Raw genomic sequence first — 21,456 nt, forward strand, 5'->3', positions numbered from 1 at the left:
GCGCGTGAGCGCACCAGTGCACCGTCACACGTATGCGCATTCGTTCTCGGGCTCCTGCGAGTGCGCGGGTACGCGTGCGCTCTTGGGCACACACACACACACGCACGTTTACCAACTTGTGCTCATAAACGCGTGCACAGTTGAGCTCTGGCTCATACACAAGAGTGCACAAGCACGGTAGTGCTCGAGCGCATGCTCACACGCATATGCAGTAGTGCTTGGGTAGATACGTATAACTTCAATATGTGCAATTACATAGATTGCACACAAATGTGTATGCTTGTACATTTATACACATGCCTTCTGTTGCACTCATTTGTTTACATGCACCTGAGTACACCTGTTGCTGCACACATCTGCTAGCACATGTGTTCATTTGTTCTGGAGTGCTTGTGTGCACACTGTAAATACTGTTTTCCCCAGATATCCTGGATCTCTGTTCTAATAATTTGGAATGCGTTAGCATCTCTCTGCCATTGGCATCTGTGCCTTCAGCTGACTCGGCCACATTCCCTTCATAAACCTGAACCTCTTTCCTCAAAGATCGCTCAAAGTATCCCTCTGTAATGTTGGAGTTGTCTTGTCAAAATGTCCATTTTTTGAATTGTAGATGTTTCTGCACAGTGCATAAGGTGAGACACAAAATGCTAGAGGAACTCAGCAGGCCAGGCAGTGCTTCAAGTGTATGAGTTTGGAGTTAACTCCCTTTCTTTCCCCATAGATGTTACCTTTTGGTCTTTTCCACAATTTTGATAAAGAAAGTGTTTACAAGTGGCCCCCGTTTTTCGAACGTTCGCTGTATGACAGCTCGCTGTTACGAAAGAGCTGCATTAGTACCTGTTTTCGCTAACCAAAGAGGATTTTCGCTTTTACAAAAAAAAGATGCCCGCTTTATACGTGTGTTTACCCTGGGAAAGACACCATGACTGTGATGCCTTGTGTGGGCAGTTGTGTGCGCATGCGTGTGCGTGTTTACGCATGTACATGCCGATTTTTTTTTCCCCTCCAAATCCATTTTGGCTCGCTGTCTTCCCGATTTTGATAAGTGAAACTACACCGTACATACAATATTTTTACTTTATATAGGCTGTATATTTATCATACCATTCCTGCTTTTACTATATCTTCGTGTTATTTTAGATTTTATGTGTTATTTGGTTTGATTTGGTAGGTTATTTTTTGGGTCTGGGAACGCTCAAAAATTTTCCCATATAAATTAATGGTAATTGAATGCTCTACCTTCGGATAGCGGGGGAAACCTGTTTATTGTTGCAGTTGTAAACTTGGTACTTACAACAGAGTTGTATTTAGTCACATGTTGACTTGAACTTTAATGCTAGTGTCACCAGAGTGGGTTTTGAAGGCTTTGAAGAGGTAAGACTGTTGCATAAAAGTGAGTGTTGGTGTTGTTGACTGCACAAGCAGGCATTTCTGATGGCGCACCTGTTATCAGAGGAAGCAGAGGTTTTGCGATTTTAACAGGCTAAGGGGAGGTTTTAATTGAGACGTTTATGTCTAGGCAGAGAAATAGAAGGTAAGATCTGTTTGCAGTAGAAACAAATTTACAACTAATGGACATAGGCTTGCTATTACCTATAACAGGAGTTCCCAAACTGGAGTGCACAGATCCTTCGCTTAATGGTTGAGGTCCATGGCATTTAAAAGGTTGAGAATCCCTGACCTAGAAGAATTAAAGGGGAGTATGGGGAGTTCAGGGTTTTTTCGACTTAATATGGTGTTTGATCTGGAATTCTATGGATTTATTACACAATAGGAGGAAACCATTCGGCCCAGCAGAGCAATCCCTTCCTACCTGCAATCTCCATCCCTACCCCTATCAGGAAGGTCTTAAAACCCTGTTCTTTTTTCCACATTGGCAATCCAGTCAGTACTCACCTGTCATCCCTCATCACTACCCCAGTCGTCTCAATCTCCTTTCTCACCACTCTGCCATCTCTTTATACTAGCCATCTCGACATTTCCTTTCCTTCCACTTGTGCTTCTCAATCTGAGAAATCCTATCAGTTCCATTACTCCTTTAGCCCTGCTCTTTATTCACACTTTTGACATTTTGATTCTTTTATCCTTTGCCTATGCCAGAGAGTAACACTGGACAACAACTTTTTTTGAACATGCTGCTGCCTCAGAATTTTTTTTTGTTTATAATAGACCACGAAGCTGAATACAAATATCATTTCAGACTGCTTGTATCACATGAGAATTTGGTGAAACAAGAAATTTATGTTTATCGAATAAAATGTGCTTAATTGCATGATGTTGCTGACGCTTTACAATAATTCAACTCAGCTAAAAATGTTTTGTTGATAATTTTCATTTGTGCTCAGTGTCTGAGGCTTCTCGCTTAAGTGTCCAACAATAATCAGCCAGCATTGATGGATTCCAGTTTCCCTGATACCGTTTCTCCATGACCGCAATATCCCGGTGAAACCTTTCCCCGTGCTCGTCACTGACAGCACCAGACTTGCAGGGAAAAAATCTTAAATGGGAATGCAGACAATAAGTCTTTAGTGACGTGTTGCTCTTCATGGTTTAGTGTGATTGAAGCATGTTGTCAACCAGCTGCATGTAGTTTGATGATCTGTAGTTGCCAAGAAAATTTTCAACAGCATCCTTGAATGCCTTCAATTCAGCTTTCTCCAGTCCCACTAGAAGTTGTTGGGATGGCCTGTCGTTGATGAACTGTTTGATTTGTGGACCAACAAAAGTGCCTTCCTTAACCTTAGCATCAGTTATTTTGAATTGAATTAAGAAATATAGGCGATTTAAGAAGATGCATGATAGGGAAATTTTATGTAATTTTCATGTTCAGCAGACACAATGCTTGACACATACACTCAAAAGTATTCAGGAAGCAAAGTTTTTGTTATCCAATGAACACAATGACATTTCTTTGGGATGTTGGAGGAAATAAGGGGGACCCACCAGGTCATAAGGAGAATATGTGAACTCTACACAGAGAGCACTGGAGGCTAGGATTGGACCAAGCTCCCTGAAACACTGAAGCGGTGCCACTAATTGCTGCATGATTCTCTGTCCCTCCCTCCCTCCCTCGCTCCCCACTCTTGCCCCTCGCTCTCCCCTCTTGCCCTGCCCTCCCCCCTCATCTCTGCCCTCTCCCCTCCTCCCCTCTACCACGCCCTCCCTCCCCCCCTCTTTCTCCCTCTTCTTCTCCCCCCCCCATCCTTTAACAAATTTATCACAAGCATAGAAGAGTACACCATCAGACCTGGCCCTTTGGCCCATTATGTTGTGCCAAGCCAGCTTGAAAATAAATCCAAAACTACCCAAAAAAGCTAATCCCTCCTACCCACGCAATTGCCATATCACTCCATCTTCCTCACATTCTTGTGCCTATCTAAACATCTATTAAAAGCCTCTAACATATTTGCCTCTACCATCTTACCAGGCAACACATTCCAGGCATCCACCACTGAGTAAAAAAACTTGCTCCTCACATCCCCTCTGAACCTTTAATGCATGTCCGCTGGTATTAGACATTTCTCTTTAAAAGCCACGTTGACTCTGCCAATCCAATTATTTTTATTCTTCCTTAACAATAAGTTGCAGCTTTTTCCCTAGTACTGATGTCAAGATAACTGTTCTTTAGTTCCCTGTTTCTCCTCTCTTCTTTCTGGAATGGTGGGGTTACATTTATCATATTGGAGTCTCAAATCTTTAGAGAATATTAATGCATCTATTGCCACCTCCTTCAAAGCTGCTTGCTAGTTCCAGGGAAAGTGGGTATTAATCAGCTCTTCTGCTTCTCTATTACTTTTTCATTACTGATTTATTTGTGTCTGTCATTTATTCGGGACCTTCACTACTTCAAAAAGATCTGTGTAACATTGTAGCCTCTTGGGCTTTATGGTTCCTTTTGATGTCTGCACTTGTGAGCAGCTGTCTGGTTCATTTTTACAGTAAACAGCATTATTGCTATACAACAATCTCAATTATTGGGTGCATGTACAGCAGTACATTGATGGATATATGTATCTACTTCCTACCCCTAATCACACCTTTGGAATGCCACACAATCATAGGGAGAATGTACAAACTCCTTACAGACCACGATGGGGATCAAACCCAGATCATCAATTTTTGCCGCTGTATAGTAATTGCGTAAACTGCAATGCCATGATTCTGCCAGTTAAACTTCATATATATAATTTAAAGGCCCTTTGAGTTGAACCGTACCACTCAGCATTCGCGCCAATTTACCCGCGCCTAATCATGGGACCATTTACAATGACCAATTAACCTACAACCGGTACGTCTTTGAACTTGGAGGAAGCCCACAGGGTCATGGGGCGAATGCACAAACTCCTTACAGACAGTGCTTGGATTCGAACCCAGGTCACAGGTATGTTAGGTGTTATGCCTCTACGACACCCCACAGTTTTATTATTATCAGTACAAGAAGAGGCTTTTGGCCTGTTGTGTTAGATATAATTCTTTGGAAGATCGATTCTAGCTGTTCCCTCAAAACTGTTGGAAAGAAATAAAATCCTGTAATTCTGCCATTTTAATATAAGACATAGGAGCAGAATTAGGCCATCTGGCCCATCGAGTCTGTTCCGCCATTCCATCATGACTGAGCCTTTTTAAAAAAAACCTCCTCAACCCTAGTTCCCGGCCTTCTCCCTGTAGTTTTGATACCATGTGCAGTCAAGAACCGATCAATCTCTACCTTAAATACACCCAACGATCTGGCCTCCACAGCTGCATGTGGCAACAAATTCCACAAATTCGCCGCCCTTTGGCTAAAGAAATTTCTCGGCATCTCTGTTTTGAAAGGGCGCCCCTCTATCCTGAGGCTGTGCCCTCTTGTCCTAGACTCTTCCACCATGGGAAACATCCTTTCTACTCTGTCTAGGCCTTTCAACATTTGTAAGGTTTCAATGAGATCCCCCCCTCCCCCTCCATCCTTCTGAATTCTAGCGAGATAGACCCAGAGAAATCAAATGTTCCTTGTATGATAACCCTTTCATTCCTGGAATCATCCTTGTGAACCTCCTCTGGACCCTCTCCAATGCCAGCGCATATTTTCTAAGATGAGGGGCCCAAAACTGTTCACAATACTCAAGGTGAGGCCTCACCAGTACCTTATAAAGCCTCAACATCACATTCTTGTTCTTGTATTCTAGACTTGAAATGAATGCTAACATGGCATTTGCCTTCCTCAACCCCAACCATAGAAAGGGTTCAGAGGAGATTTACAAGGATGTTGCCTGGATGGGGAGCAGGCCTTATGAGAATAGGTTGAGTGAACTTGGCCTTTTCTCCTTGGAGTGGCGGAGGATGAGCGGTGACCTGATAGAGGTGTACAAGATAATGAGAGGCGTTGATCGTGTGGATAGTCAGAGGCTTTTCCCCAGGGCTGAAATGGCTAGCATGAGAGGGCATAGTTTTAAGGTGCTTGGAAGTAGGTACAGAGATGTCAGGGGTAAGTGTTTTTTTTTACACAGAGTGGTAAGTGCATGGAATAGGCTGCTGACGGCAGTGGTGGAGGAGGAAACAGTAGTGTCTTTTCAGAGACTCCTGGATGGCTACACGGGGCTTAGAAAAATAGAGGCCTATGGGTAAAGCCTTGGTAGTTCTAAGGTTGGGACATGTTTGGCACAGCTTTGTGGGCTGAAGGGCCTGAATTGTGCTGTAAGTTTTCTATGTTTCTATGACTCAACCTGCAAGTTAACCTTCAGGGTGTTCTGCACAAGAACTCCAAGGCCCTCTTCATCTCAGATTCCTGGATCTTCTTCCCAAAAATAGTCCACGCATTTATTTCTACTACTAAAGTGCATGACCACACATTTTCCAACATTATATTTCATTTGCCACTTTGTTGCCCATTCTCCTAATCTGCCTAAGTCCTTGTTCATCCTACCTCTTTCCTCAACACTACCTGTCCCGCTGCCAATTTTTGTATCACTGCAAACTTGGCAACAAAGCCACCTATTCCATCATCTAAATCATTGATATACAGCATAAAAAGAAGTGGCCGTAATGCAGCCAACCAGAAAAGGATCCTTTTATTCCCACTCACTGTCTCCTACCAATCAGCCAATGCTCTAACCATATTAATAACTTTCCTGTAATACCATGGGATCTTAACTTGGTAAGCAGCCCCATGTGTAGCACCTTGTCAAAGGCCTTCTGAAAGTCCAAATACACAACATCCACTGCATCCCCTTTATCTATCCTACTTGTAATCTCCTCAAAGAATTTCAGCAGGTTCGTCAGGTAAGATTTTCCTCGAAGGAAACCATGCTGACTTTGTAAAATCTTGTCCTGTGTCACCAAGTACTCCATCATCTCATCCTTAAACAATTGACTCTAACCACTGAGGTCAGGCTAACTGGTCTATAATTTCCTTTCTGCTGCCTTCCTCCTTTCTAAAAGAGTGGAGTAACATTTGGAATATCTGATTACTGATCTGTTTGTCAAAAAAATGGAACAAATTCAAAAAACTAAAAGCATTTCAAGACACATCTAGGCTCTCTACTTAACTTTTACTCTGAGGATTTCAATCCCAGCTTAGTCTTCCTATCTTGATTAATCGCTCACCTGAAACAGAGCCTTTCTGATACATGATGTCCAGCATTAAATATAATAATATTTCATGCAAAGCTTGACAGGATTGAAATGAGTTGCAGAAAGTTGTAAACTCAGTCAACTCTGTCATGGGCACTGGCCTTCGTAGTATCCAGGACATTTAAAAAAAAAAATTTTTTTATTAGTTTTTCAAAACATTTTACAAATTAAAAAACCCCAAATCCCAATGAGGAGCATTAATATAGTGCAAAATTAAGCATACAATAACAATATGCTACAAAGGAAGAGAATTTAACAAAAAAGCACCTAAATTAAAGACAAGTAAGCTTAGTATCCTCCCCAAGCCCCACAACACAAGAAAAAAACAAGCAACAACTCCAGACCGTCCACAACACAATATAGAGAGTATAAGTCAGGACAGTCAAACTCCCAGACTGTGAATACACTTAGCAACAGAGGATAATAATGCCTACTACCAGAAAATCCAGGACATCTTCAAGGAGCAGTTCCTCAAAAAGGTGTTGTCAATCATTAAGGTTATGTCCTCATTGCTACCATCAGGGAGGAAGTACAGGAGTGTGAAGGCACACACTCAACGATTCAGGAACAGCTTCTCCCCTCTGCCATCTGAGTTCTGATTGGCCATTGAACCCATGAACACTACCTCACTACTTATTTAACTGTATACACACATACATACAGTGGCATGCAAAAGTTTGGGCACCCCGGTCAAAATTTCTGATACTGTGAATAGCTAAGCGAGTAAAAGATGACCTGATTTCCAAAAGGCATAAAGTTAAAGATGACACATTTCTTTAGTATTTTAAGCAAGATTACTTTTTTATTTCTATCTTTTGTAGTTTCAAAATAACAAAAAAGCAAAAGGGCCCGAAGCAAAAGTTTGGGCACCCTGCATGGTCAGTACTTAGTAACATCCGCTTTAGCAAGTATCACAGCTTGTAAACGCTTTCTGTAGCCAGCTAAGAGTCTTTCAATTCTTGTGTGAGGGATTTTTGCCCATTCTTCCTTGATAAAGGGCTCTAGTTCTATGAGATTCTTGGGCTGTCTTGCATGCACTGTTCTTTTGAGGTCTATCTACAGATTTTCGAATATGTTTAGGTTGGGGGACTGTGAGGGCCATGGCAAAACCTTCAGTTTGCGCCTCTTGAGGTAGTCCATTGTGGATTTTGAGGTGTGTTTAGGATCATTATCCTGTTGTAGAAGCCATCCTCTTTTCATTTTCAGCTTTTTTTTTACAGATGGTGTTATGTTTGTTTCCAGAATTTGCTGGTATTTAATTGAATTCATTCTTCCCTCTACCAGTGAAATGTTCCCCGTGCCACTGGCTGCAACACAAGCCCGAAATATGATTGATCCACCCCCGTGCTTAACAGTTGGAGAGGTGCTCTTCTCATGAAATTCGGCACCCTTTTTTCTCCAATCATACCTTTGCTCATTGCAGCCAAAATGTTCTATTTTAATTTCATCATTCCACAGGACTTGTTTCCAAAATGCATCAGGCTTGCTTAGATGTTCTTTTGCAAAATTCTGTTGTTGAATTTTGTGGTAAGGACACAGGAAAGGTTTTCTTCTGATGACTCTTCCATGAAGATCATATTTGTGCAGGCGTCGCTGCACGGTAGAACAGTGCACCACCACTCCAGAGTCTGCTAAATCTTCCTGAAGGTCTTTTGCTGTGAAACGGGGGTTTTGATTTGCCTTTCTAGCAATCCTATGAGCAGTTCTCTCAGAAAGTTTTCTTGGTCTTCCAGACCTCAACTTGACCTCTACTGTTACTGTTAACTGCCATTTCTTAATTACATTACGAACTGAGGAAGCAGCTACCTGAAAATGCTTTGCTATCTTCTTATAGCCGTCTCCTGCTTTGTGGGCATCATTTATTTTAATTTTCAGAGTGCTAGGCAGCTGCTTAGAGGTGTGATTGTTGGGACAAGGTTTGAGGAGTCGGGGTATTTATAAAGCTTTGAAATTTGCATCACCTGGCCTTTCCTAACGATGACTGAACAAGCCATAGCCCTAACAAGCTAATTAAGGTCTGAGGCCTTGGTAAAAGTTATCTGAGAGCTCAAATCTCTTGGGATGCCCAAACTTTTGCATGGTGCTCCTTTCCTTTTTCACTCTAAAATTGTACAAAACAAAAATAATACACTAATCTTGCTTAAAGTGTTGAAAAGAATGTTTCATCTTTAACTTTATGACTTTTGGAGATCAGTTCATCTTCTACTCACTTAACTATTCACAGTAACAGAAATTTTGAGCGGGGTGCCCAAACTTTTGCATGCCACTGTACATACACTCTTCACATTTTTTTGTATTACTATGTATTGCATTGTACTGCTTCAGCAAAGAACAAATTTCACAACATATGCAGATGATACTAGACTTGATTCTGATTCAAGCGAATAACAAAGGCTTAAGAGGACGTCGTTGCATTTTACACTCTGCACACAGATGTGTGACCCGCAAGGTTCCTTGGTCCTCCATAGAGCTCATGTAGACAAAGTCGCACAGTAACAGTGAGTGAAGGTGTAGTGGTAGGATTATGAAGGGGAAGGGGAATTATGAGGCTACCAGGCAGGAAATTGGAGGTTTAAATTGGAAACAGATGTTCTCAGCGAAAAGTACGGAAGAAATGTGGCAAATATTCAGGGGATATTTGTATAGAGTTCTGTATAGGCATGTTCCAATGAGACAGGGAAGTTATGGTAGGGTACAGGAACCGTGGTGTACAAAAACTGTAATAAATCTAGTCAAGAAGAAAAGAAGATTACAAAAGGTTCAGAGAGCTAGGTAATGTTAGAGATCTAGAAGATTATAAGGCTACTAGGAAGGAGCTTAAGAAGGAAATTAGGAGAGCCAGATGGGGCCATGAGAAGGCCTTGGCGGGCAGAATTAAGGAAAATCCCCAAGGCGTTCTACAAGTATGTGAAGAGCAAGAGGATAAGACGTGAAAGAATAGGACCTATCAAGTGTGACAGTAGGAAAGTGTGTTAGGAACCAGAGGAAATGGCAGAGGAACTTAATGAATACTTCAGTATTAACTATGGAAAAGGATCTTAGTGATTGTAGTGATGACTTGTAGCAGACTGAAAAGCTTGAGCATGTAGATATTAAGAAAGAGGATGTGCTGGAGCTTTTGGAAAGCATCAAATTGGATAAGTCACTGGGACCAGTCGAAGTGTACCCCAGGCTACTGTGGGAGGCAAGGGAGGAGATTGCTGAGCCTCTGGCGATGATCTTTGCATCAGCAGTGGGGACAGAAGAGGGTCTAGAGGATTGGAGGGTTACGGATGTTGTTCCTTTATTCAAGAAAGGGAGTAGAGATAGACCAGGGAGACTTACCTCAGTGGTTGGTAAGTTGATGGAGAAGATCCTGAGAGGCAGGATTTATGAACATTTGGAGAGGTATAATATGATCAGGAATAGTCAGCATGGCTTTGTCAAGGGCAGGTCATGCCTTACGAGCCTGATCGAAGATTTTGAGGATGTGACTAAACACATTGATGAGGGAAGAGCAGTAGATGTAGTGTATATGGATTTCAGCAAGACACTTGCTAAGGTACCCCATGCAAGGCTTATTGAGAAAGTAAGGAGGCATGGGATCCAAGGGGACATTGCTTTGTGGATCCAGAACTGGCTTGCCCGCAGAAGGCAAAGAGTGGTTGTAGACAGGTCATATTCTGCATGGAGGTCGGTCACCAGTGGAGTGCCTCAGGGATCTGTTCTGGGACCCCTTCTCTTCATGATTTTTATAAATGACCTGGATGAGGAAGTGAAGGGATGGGTTATTAAGTTTGCTGATGACACAAAGGTTGGGAGTATTGTGGATTGTGTGGAAGGCTGTCAGATGTTACAGCAGGACATTGATAGGATGCAAAACTGGGCTGAGAAGTGGCAGATGGAGTTCAACCCAGATAAGTGTGAAGTGGTTCATTTTGGTAGGTCAAATATGATGGCAGAATATAGTATTAATGGTAAGACTCTTGGCAGTGTGGAGGATCAGAGGGATCTTAGGGTCCGAGTCCATAGGATGCTCAAAGCAGCTGCGCAGGTTAACTCTGTGGTTAAGAAGGCATATGGTGTTTTGACCTTCATCAATCGTGGAATTGAATTTAGGATCTGAGAGGTAATGTTGCAGCTATATAGGACCCTGGTCAGACCCCACTTGGAGTACTGTGTTCAGTTCTGGTTGCCTCACCAGAGGATGTGGAAGCCATAGAAAGGGTGCAGAGGAGATTTACAAGGATGTTGCCTGGATTGGGGAGCATGCCTTATGAGAATAGGTTGAGTGACCTTGGCCTTTTCTCCTTAGAGCGAAGGAGGATGAGAGGTGACCTGATAGAGGTGTACAAGATGATGAGAGGCATTGAACGTGTGGATAGTCAGAGGCTTTCTCCCAGGACTGAAATGGTTGCCACAAGAGGACACAGGTTTAAGGTGCTGGGGAGTAGGTAAAGAGGAGATGTCAGGGGTAAGTTTTTTACTCGGAGAGTGGTGAGTGTGTGGAATGGTCTGCCAGCAACGGTGGTGGAGGCAGATACAATAGAGTCCTTTAAGAGGCTTTTGGATAGGTACATGGAGTTTAGTAAAATAGAGGGCTATAGGTATGCTTAGTAATTTCTGAGGTAGGGACATGTTCGGCACAACTTTGTGGGCTGAAGGGCCTGTATTGTGCTGTAGCTTTTCTATGATTCTATGATTGGTTAGAATTGCCCTATCCAGTGATTCCATCTGTTGTTGTCACACTGCTTGTATGTGTTTATAGAGTTTAATACTGTTTTCCTTGTAAAGGGAACACAAGAGACAGTAAGATTACAGGACACGAACAACTGTTTCAAAATTTTAATCATTGAGATACTGCGTGGAGTAGTCCATTTGAGCCATGCCGTCCAGCAATTCCTCGATTTAATCCTTGCCTAATCACGGGACAGTTTATAGTGACCAATTATCCTACCAACTGGTGTGTCTTTAGACTGTGGGAGGAAGCTGGAGCACCCGGAGGAAACCCACAGCCGTGGGGAGAACATACAAACTCGTTATAGTCAGCAGCAGGAACTGGACCCGGGTTGCCTGTACTGACCGCTTCACTGCCGTGTCACCCCACAGTATGTTATGTATTGGGTGCAAAATGTTTTTCTCCCAGCTGCAGCTTTGAGGAAATAAACCTATAACGTTCACTCATCCTGTCAGTATATTTTTAGAAACCCAGAAAGTCCCTTGTTATAATCACCTGTGGTGCACATCACATACCAGTGCACCACAACTACAATGGGCATTCAGTTCGTGATGGCGAAACGTCAGCCAGCATCCAGTTGCTGAGAGCTCAGGCTGCCTTTTATTTTTCATTTGTAATTCTTATATGCCGTTTACTAGTTCTTATCTAAAACAGATAGTCAAAATGTTTGTCCCCTTTTCAAAATTATCCCACATTCCAATGTCGCAGCAACTTGGACTTCTTTAACTGTGTATTAAAGAAGGGCCTCAGCCTGAAATGGCAACTTTTTTTTCATTTTTTCATTTCCTGACCTGCTGAGTTCCTTCAGCATTTTGTGTGTGTTACTCTGTCCATAGACACTGTCTGACCTGCTGAGTTCCTCCGGCATTTTGTGTGTGTTACTCTGTCCATAGACACTGTCTGACCTGCTGAGTTCCTCCAGCATTTTGTGTGTCTGTGTTGCTTCTTCAACTGGAAGCAGTTTATAGGTTATATTTGCTGTTGATTGATCTGGCATTGAGAGTTTGGCACATTGATATTTGGTGAAGGTAAAATGTAGAAGGATGGAGAAACCTCTGCCAAAGGAGGTGTAAGGCGGCTCCTTCCCTCCGACAGCCTGCAGACCACCCTAGGGCAAGTTGTCACACCTGCTTAGGCCCCACCCCGATCTGGGTCACGTGAATCCATGGGAGCAGGTGATGGATGTTGTACAAGCAGCCGGTGCATAGCACAAGTCCTGGTTATGTGACTGCTGATGCCGGGCAGACAATCTCTGAAGAATATTGATGATGGCTGGGGTCACCCGACTTGTAAAGACTGCCCCGAAGAAGGCAATAACAAACCACTTGTGTAGAAAACTTGGCTAAGAACACTCATAATCATGAATAAAGAAAAGAATAAGAACAGTGTGAAGTGGGTCTTCCCCACAGGATTTGGACTTCTCAGATTAGAGACACATGGAAGACCGCGATTGGGGAAACGGAAAGCTCATACTGGCTGGCTTTGAAGGAGGCCCAGAGAAAATATCTGGACACGCAGTTGGACAATATTGTAGTTCCTCAGCTTCGTGTTATCTTGTGCAGTCTGTGCAACAGACGCAGGCCAGTCAGTGTGAGGCCCCTAGGTCAGTCAATGCTCAACATATATCATGAGGAGGAAACCACTCGGCACTTGCCTCTCATAAACTTTGCTCTTCTCTTTCCGCTGCCTTCCCTACACCCCTTCAACCTATTTTTGTTTCTTGCAAGATAAGCAATTTAACATATTGGGTTTCTGCTGGTGTCTATTGATTCCCACTGAGAATGGTGGGTTTGTCCTCCTGACTTTGTGCCTGTTAACGCCGCTGGCACTTAGGGCAGAAATGAAGGCCCTCCTTTTGCAGTGTTTGTGTCACTAGCTTCCCCTCATCATTTTCACTACTGTCAGTCATGTAAGTCCCAGGTGGAGACTCAGGAGTACTGTCGTATTTAGATTCTTCATTGCTGTTTCCATAATAGTTTAGTTTGACCAGTCAGGGTTGTTAGCCCTTAGCTGAACCTCCAAACCTGGAGGATAGATGGCCCACTCTTAATTTGGCCTCTACCCTTTGATTTGTTTGGCATGCATGACCCTACCTAGAGCCAAAGTGTAAAAAAACTCTGAACTCAGCTAACATAGCTCTCAGGTCATTGAGACACACAAGCCTTCAAACCATGACAAGGTTGGGTCCTCCTAGAGGTTGCCTTCCTGAAGAAAAGGCAAATTGAATTGAATTGACTTTATTTCTTACATCTTCACATACACCATACCCTCATTATATGCATTCCTTGCAGTCGACGCATAATGTGAATGATTATTTAAATGGAGAAAATAGGGATGCGTTTCAGAGGGCTTCCTAATTATGTTCTATCTGTAATTTATTCACATTTTTATACCAATACGACACAAAAACAGTACCACAAGGCAACATTCGTATTATATTTCATCAATTTAAGGTAGTATTCAGTGTAATAAATCATAGAAACTTAACATACTAGGGTGTACAGTACTCACCAACAGTGGCAGCTGTGTTCACTCCGGGAGATGAGTGGTTGTTGTGTTGGGATCATATCAAGCACAGTAAGGGGTGAAGGAAGACTCACAGAACTCTTAGAACACCCGGCAGTAGGAGATGACACTGGTTTGAAGAAAGTGGTGAGGGTTGTTTGCTTGGCAGCATTTTGTTTTTCAGCATAAATTTACTTGTAAGGAAGAAGGGTTGACGGCAGGGAACGACTGAAATGCTGATTCCGCTCTAATCTTGGGTCCATGTCCATCCCCATTTGTGCCAAGTGTTCCGACTTCCACCATTCCCTCACCGTTGGTAAACTCCCAGGATTTTCAAAATCGTCTGTTGCTTGCAGCATCTGAGAGATAGTTCACCGTAAAAAAATACGCCTTGAATGTGACTGAATCATCAATATTGTGTTAGGCAGCAGGAAACGCACTGTTATGATAGGATGAATGCTGTCCAAATGTTTAGGATGGGCTGGCGTATTGTCAAGCAACAAAAGAACTTTAAAGGCAAGATTCTGTTTCCGGCAGTAGCACCCCAGAGCTGTGTTACCTTCAGTTGATTTCCAACTTTTTTTCAAGTGTTAAAGCCGTTCTCTGCTGCTCGGCTAATGGCCCAGGACATGACATCGGACGCTTAGGAGGCACAGTTAAATATTTCAAGCACAAAATCACTGTACCGCAGGTAAAACCAACAAAAGTTTAAGAGTGCAAGATCACACATCCACACCTTGCCAAAACCAATGTGAGACTGGCGGGAGTGAGATTGTGAGGTGCACGCACCTGACTTGTATTGGCGGGAAAGCGGTGCTTCTCGTCCCAATAGTGAGACTGAGGCGTGGTCACCTGACCTGTATTGGCGGGAAAGCAGTGCTCCTCGCATAACTGTGAGTTTTGGACACATATAAGGAGACATTGGTAGATATAGGTTCCTCGCATAGTTGTGAATCTGCATAGTCTGAAGACTCATATAACGAGGATAGGGTGTACATGAGTAAAAATCTTTACATTAAGTCTCCATCTAAATGTGCAATCATAGTAATTTATAATAATTTGTAATAAATAGAACAGTCAATGTAATATGGAGTACACTCAAGTCAGCGTGAGTTTATCAGTCTGATGGCCTGGTGGAAGAAGCTGTCCTGGAGCCTGTTGGTCCTGGCTTTTATGCTGCGGTACAGCTTCCCTGATGGTAGCAGCTGGTATACAACATGGTCGATTTGGAAGAGGTCCCAGAACATTGGTGGAACAGTAGCTAAGCTAGGTGCCAGTCCTATCAAAAAGAAATTTGGGTAGAAGGAATAGGGGGAGAATCTTGGCATGCATTGTGATACTTCTGGTTAACTGGAAAGTGATAACCATCCTTAAAGCTACAAGTACTCAGAAAATTAATGAAGTGTTGGGAAATTCCAGGAGTAACGTTGGGTCCTGGACAGCTATTGCAATAAACAAGTCAAAAGTTCCATCTGCTTCACCAAATAACCCCTCTAGAGTCCCAATGTTGTATTCCTCTTGTTTACATTTTTAATCTTGTCCCATTATCTCCTGTACAACAGTCAACAAAGATCTTTTGTTCCCATCATTGGGAACATTCCCTTTAGCTGCTTATCTCCAAAGATCTCAATCTTGCCTTTCGACCTTTAAGACTTGGCTTTAAAATCCAACTCTTTATGAATACTCAAGTCATTGCCCAGCGCATTGTCACTTTTTTAATTAATGCTTCTGTGAAGGACTCAAGGATGTTTTACTTTAAAGTGACACATGAGATGAGCTGCTTTCAGGGCTGGTTTGTAGATGAACTGTAATGCTTGGGCTGAAAGCAAGCTAGATATGCTTCTGAGTAGATGTTCCCAGAATCCATAAGATGCCCTAACACTGATAAGTCAAATAGGTCTGAGGTGGTTTGTGCCTCTATTGTTCAGTGAAAGCTTACGGAATGCTTGCTTTTGTTAGTTGAGGCATTGAGTTCAAAAGTCAGATGGTTCAGTTAAATATCAGAGAATATATACAGTATACACCTGAAATTCTTACTCTTTACAGACATCCATGAAACAAAAAAAGCCCAAGAATGAATGACAGAAATGGCTTTAAGGTAAGGGGAGGGAAGTTCAAGGGGGATATTAGAGGAAGGTTTTTCACTCAGAGAGTGGTTTGTGCGTGGAATGCACTGCCTGAGTCAGTGGTGGAGGCAGATACACTAGTGAAATTTAAGAGACTACTAGACAGGTATATGGAGGAATTCAAGGTGGGGGGGGGGGTTATATGGGAGGCAGGGTTTGAGGGTTGGCACAACATTGTGGGCCAAAGGGCCAGTAATGTGCTGTACTATTCTATGTTGTATGAAACGTTAGAACCGCTAAGCCCCTCTCACCCCTCCCATACACAAGCAGCAGCAAAAGCAGTAACTCCCCCCCCCCCCCCCCCCCCCACTCTTCCAGAGGTTATGTTGCAACTTCGTAAAACTGGTTAGGCCTCATCTGGGTATCGCATACAGTTCTGGTTGCCCCACTATGGAAAGATGTTAAGGCTTTCGAGAAGGTGCGGAAGACATTTACTAGTAGGCTGCCTAGTTCAGACGGCACAGGCTATCATGAAAGACTGAATAAACTCAGGTTGTTTACTCTGTAGCGTTGGAGGCTGAGGGGAGATTTGATCGAGGTTTATAAGATTATGAGAAGTATAGATAGCGTACAGAGATTATCTTTTTCCCAGGGTAGAAATGTCTAATATCAGTGGACATGCATTGAAGATGACGGGGTAGGTTCAAGGGGGATGTAAGGGGTAGGTTTTTTTTACACAGTAGTTGGTGCCTGGAATGCACTGCCTGGTATGACGGTGGAGACAAATACTTTAGAGGCTTTTAAGAGATGTTGGGATCGGCACATGAATATGAGGAAAATGGAGAGATATAGACATTGTATAGGTTGGAGGGATTAGTTTTGATGGATTTAGCTGGTTCACCACAACATTGTGGACTGAAGGGCCTGTTCCTGTGTTGTACTCTTCTGTGTTGGATAGTCTAGTTTCTATTTAGCATAATCTATGTCAATTAAAAGAATAGTACCAAAAATATCTAGTGTTCTGTTATTGAAACAGGACCAGGAAGTATTGGGGCTGCAGATACAGGAGACGGTATGTTGGCTACAGTCTACTGGTATTGTGAATCCCCAGGTTTGACCTGTTGTGCTTTGCTTATTTTGCAGAATTCATTCAGAGTTCTGAATCAGAATTCTTCAAAAATGTAATTGTCCACTTGGAGGCTGAATTGCCCAGTTATCTTGTTCTCATTGAACTAGCTATGTCTTAGGCTCATGACTACATATAGCAAGGTTTTCTAGCATGGTTTGGGAGGGTTTAAACTAATTTGCAAGGGGGATGGGACTCGGAGCGATAGAGCAGTGGAAGAAGTGCATGGAGTAAAGCCAGATCTAACATATAAAGAGGCTTTGAGGAAGGAGAAGCAGATTAAAGGGTGTAAAGGTAGTAAGGTAGAAGGGCTAAAGTGCGTGTACTTCAGTGCAAGAAGCATCAGGAACAAAGGTGATGAACTGAGAGCTTGGATACATACCTGGAATTATGATGTAGTGGCCATTACAGAGACTTGGCTGGCACCAGGGCAGGAGTGGATTCTCAATATTCCTGGATTTCAGTGCTTTAAAAGGGATCGGGGGGGGGGGGGAGTGGAGGAGGGGTGGCATTACTGGTTAGGGATACTATTACAGCTACAGAAAGGGTAGGTAATGTAGAAGGATCCTCTTTTGAATCAGTATGGGTGGAAGTCAGGAACAGGAAGGGAGCAGTTACTCTATTGGGAGTATTCTATAAGCCCCCTGGTAGCAGCAGAGATACCGAGGAGCAGATTGGGAGGCAGAGTTTGGAAAGGTGCAAAAATAACAGGGTTGTTATAATGGGTGACTTTTAACTTCCCTAATATTGATTGGCACCTGATTAGTTTCAATGGTTTAGATCGGGCAGAGTTTTAAGTGTTAAAATACATTAGGATGGATAAATCCCCGGGGCCTGATGGAATATTCCCCAGGCTGCTCCACGAGGCAAGGGAAGAGATTGCTGAGCCTCTGGCTAGGATCTTTATGTCCTCGTTGTCCACGGGAATGGTACCGGAGGATTGGAGGGAGGCGAATGTTGTCCCCTTGTTCAAAAAAGGTAGTAGGGATAGTCCGACCTTACGTCTGTGGTGGGAAAGCTGTTGGAAGAGATTCTTAGAGATAGAATCTATGGGCATTTAGAGAATCATGGTCTGATCAGGGACAGTCAGCATGGCTTTGTGAAGGGCAGATCGTGTCTAACAAACCTGATAGAGTTCTTTGAGGAGGTGACCAGGCATATAGATGAGGGTAGTGCAGTGGATGAGATCTACATGGATTTTAGTAAGGCATTTGACAAGGTTCCACATGGTAGGTTTATTGAGTAAGTCAGAAGGCATGGGATCCAGGGAAGTTTGGCCAGGTGGAGGAGGGAGTACATTTGGATTGGAGGGTTGTGACTAGTGGTGTCCCCACAAATATCGGTTCTGGGACTTCTACTTTTTGTGATTTTTATTAACAACCTGGATGTGGTGGTAGAAGGGTGTGTTGGCAAGTTTGCAGACGACACAAAGGTTGGTGGTGTTGTGGATAGTGTAGAGGATTGTCAAAGATTGCAGAGAGACATTTATAGGATGCAGAAGTGGGCTGAGAAGTGGCAGATGGAGTTCAACCCAGAGAAGTGTGAGGTGGTACACTTTGGAAGAACAAACTCCAAGGCAGAGTGCAAAGTAAATGGCAGGATACTTGGTAGTGTGGCAGAGCAGAGGGATCTGGGGGTACATGTCCACAGACCCCTGTAAGTTACCTCACAGGTTGATAGGGTAGCTAGGAAAGCTTATGAGGTGTTAGCTTTCATAAGTCGAGGGATAGAGTTTAAGAGTCACAAGGTAATGATGCAGCTCTATAAAATACAGGTTAGGCCACACTTGGAGTACTGTGCCCAGTTCTGGTCGCCTCACTATAGGAAGGATGTGGAAGCATTGGAAGGGGTACAGAGGAGATTTACCAGGATGCTGCCTGGTTTAGAGAGTATGCATTATGATTAGAGATTAAGAGAGCTAGGGCTTTACTCTTTGGAGAGAAGGAGGATGAGAGGAGACATGATAGAGGTATACAAGATATTAAGAGGAATAGATAAGAGTGGACAGACAGTGCCTCTTCCCCAGGACCCCATTGCTCAATACAAGAGGACATGGATTTAAGGTAAGGGGTGGGAAGTTCAAGAGGAAGGTCTTTTACTCAAAGAGTGGTTGGTGCGTGGAATGAACTGCCTGAGTCAGTGGTGGAGGCATATACACTAGTGAAATTTAAGAGACTACTAGACAAGCCAAGTCAAGTCACTTTTATTGTCATTTCAACCATAACTGCTGGTACAGTACATAGTAAAATTAAGACAACGTTTTTCAAGATCATGGTGTTACATGACACAGTACAAAAACTAGATTGAACTATGTAAAAAAACAACAGAGAAAAAAAAACAACTACACTAGACTACAGACCTACCCAGGACTGCATAAAGTGCACAAAACAGTGCAGGCATTACAATGAATAATAAACAGGACAATAGGGCAGTAAGGTGTCAGTCCAGGTTCTGGGTATTGAAGAGTCTGATAGCTTGGGGGAAGAAACTGTTACATAGTCTGGTCGTGAGAGCCCGAATGCTTCGGTGCCTTTTCCCGGATGGCAGGAGGGAGAAGAGTTTGTATGAGGGGTGCATGGGGTCCTTCATAATGCTGTTTGCTTTGTGGATGCAGTGTGTGGTGTAAATGTCCGTGATGGCAGGAAGAGAGTCCCTGATGATCTTCTCAGCTGATCTCACTATCTGCTGTAGGGTCTTGCGATCCAAGATGGTGCAATTTCCGAACCAGGCAGTGATGCAGCTGCTCAGGATGCTCTCAATACAACCCCTGTAGAATGCGATGAGGATGGGGGGTGGGAGATCCCTCAGCCTTCAGAAAGTAGAGACGCTGCTGGGCTTTCTTTGCTGTGGAGCTGGTGTTGAGGGACCCGGTGAGATTCTCCGCCAGGCGAACACCAAGAAATTTGGTGCTCTTAATGATCTCTACCGAGGAGCCGTTGATGTTCAGCGGGGAGTGATCGCTCCGTGCCCTCCTGAAGTCAACAACCATCTCTTTTTGTTTTGTTCACATTCAGAGTCAGGTTGTTGGCTCTGCACCAGTCTGTTAGCCGCTGTACCTCCTCTCTATAAGCTGATTCGTCGTTCTTGCTGATGAGACCCACCACGGTCGTGTCATCGGCGAACTTGATGATGTGGTTCAAGCTGTGTGTTGCAGCACAGTCGTGGGTCAGCAGCGTGAACAGCAGTGGACTGAGCACACAGCCCTGGGGAACCCCGTGCTCAGTGTGATGGTGTTGGAGATGCTGCTCCTAATCCGGACTGACTGAAGTCTCCCAGTCAGGAAGTCTAGGATCCAGTTGCAGAGGGAGGTGTTCAGGCCCAGTAGGCTCAGCTTTCCAGTCAGTTTCTGAGGGATGGTTGTGTTGAATGCTGAACTGAAGTCTATGAACAGCATCCCAAAGTATGTGTCTTTTTTGTCCAGGTGAGTTAGGGCCAGGTGGAGGGTGGTGGCAATGGCATCGTCTGTTGAGCGGTTGGGACATCTGCAAATTGCAGGGGGTCCAGACAGGTATATGGAGAAATTTAAAGTGGTGAGTTATATGAGAGGCAGGGTTTAAGGGTTGGCACAACATTGTGGGTTGAAGGGCCTGTACTGTGCTGTACTATTCTATGTGCTGTGTTAAAAAGGCATACGGTGCATTGGCCTTCATCAATCATGGGATTGAGTTTAAGAGATGAGAGGTAATATTGCAGCTATATAGGACCCTGTTGAGACCCCACTTGGAGTACTGTGCTCAATTCTGGTCGCCTCGCTATAGGAAGGACGTGGAAACCATAGAAAGGGTGCAGAGGAGATTAACAAGGATGTTGCCTGGATTGGGGAGCATGCCTTATGAGAATAGGTCGAGTGAAGGGGGATGAGAGATGACTTGATAGAGGTGTTCAAGATAATGAGTGGCATTGATCATGTGGATAGTCAGAGGCTTTTCCCCAGGGCTGAAATAGCTAGCATGAGAGGGGTTTTAAGGCGCTTGGAAGTAGGTACAGAGATGTCAGGGCTAAGTTTTTTACGCAGAGAGTGGTGAGTGCGAGGAACGGACTGCCGGCGGCAGCAGCGGAAACAGTAGTGTCTTTTCAAAGACTCCTAGATGGCTACATGGAGCTTAGAAAAATAGAGAGCTATGGGTAAAGCCTAGGTAGTTCTAAGGTAGGGACTTTTTCGGCGCAGCTTTGTGGGCCAAAGGGCCTATATTGTGCTGTATGTTTTCTGTGTTTCATTCCCCTCATAGAAACTGCATGACTTGTTGAGTTTTTAGCATTTTGTTGCTCAAGACTATCAGCATCTTCAGAATCTCACATGTTTATGAAGTCCCTTAATTCTGTTTTCTCTTCCTTTACTTCTCAGAATAGGTGTCCTTGTGAATTATTGTGCTAAGTTGTCTGTCATGGGCCCTGTGCAAATAGAAGTTGTTGCTAAGGGTCTGGTAGTAAAT

The 21,456-nt window shown here is 43.6% G+C and overlaps 1 protein-coding gene across 1 annotated transcript in view; it reads left to right on the top strand.

Annotated features, from left to right (window-relative positions):
• LOC140737414 (NF-kappa-B inhibitor beta-like) overlaps nucleotides 1-21,456 on the top strand; it is a 55,247-nt gene that overhangs the window by 742 nt on the left and 33,049 nt on the right. The window lies entirely within an intron of this gene.

This window comes from Hemitrygon akajei, chromosome 12, assembly GCF_048418815.1.
Source record: "Hemitrygon akajei chromosome 12, sHemAka1.3, whole genome shotgun sequence".
NCBI lineage: Eukaryota > Metazoa > Chordata > Chondrichthyes > Myliobatiformes > Dasyatidae > Hemitrygon > Hemitrygon akajei.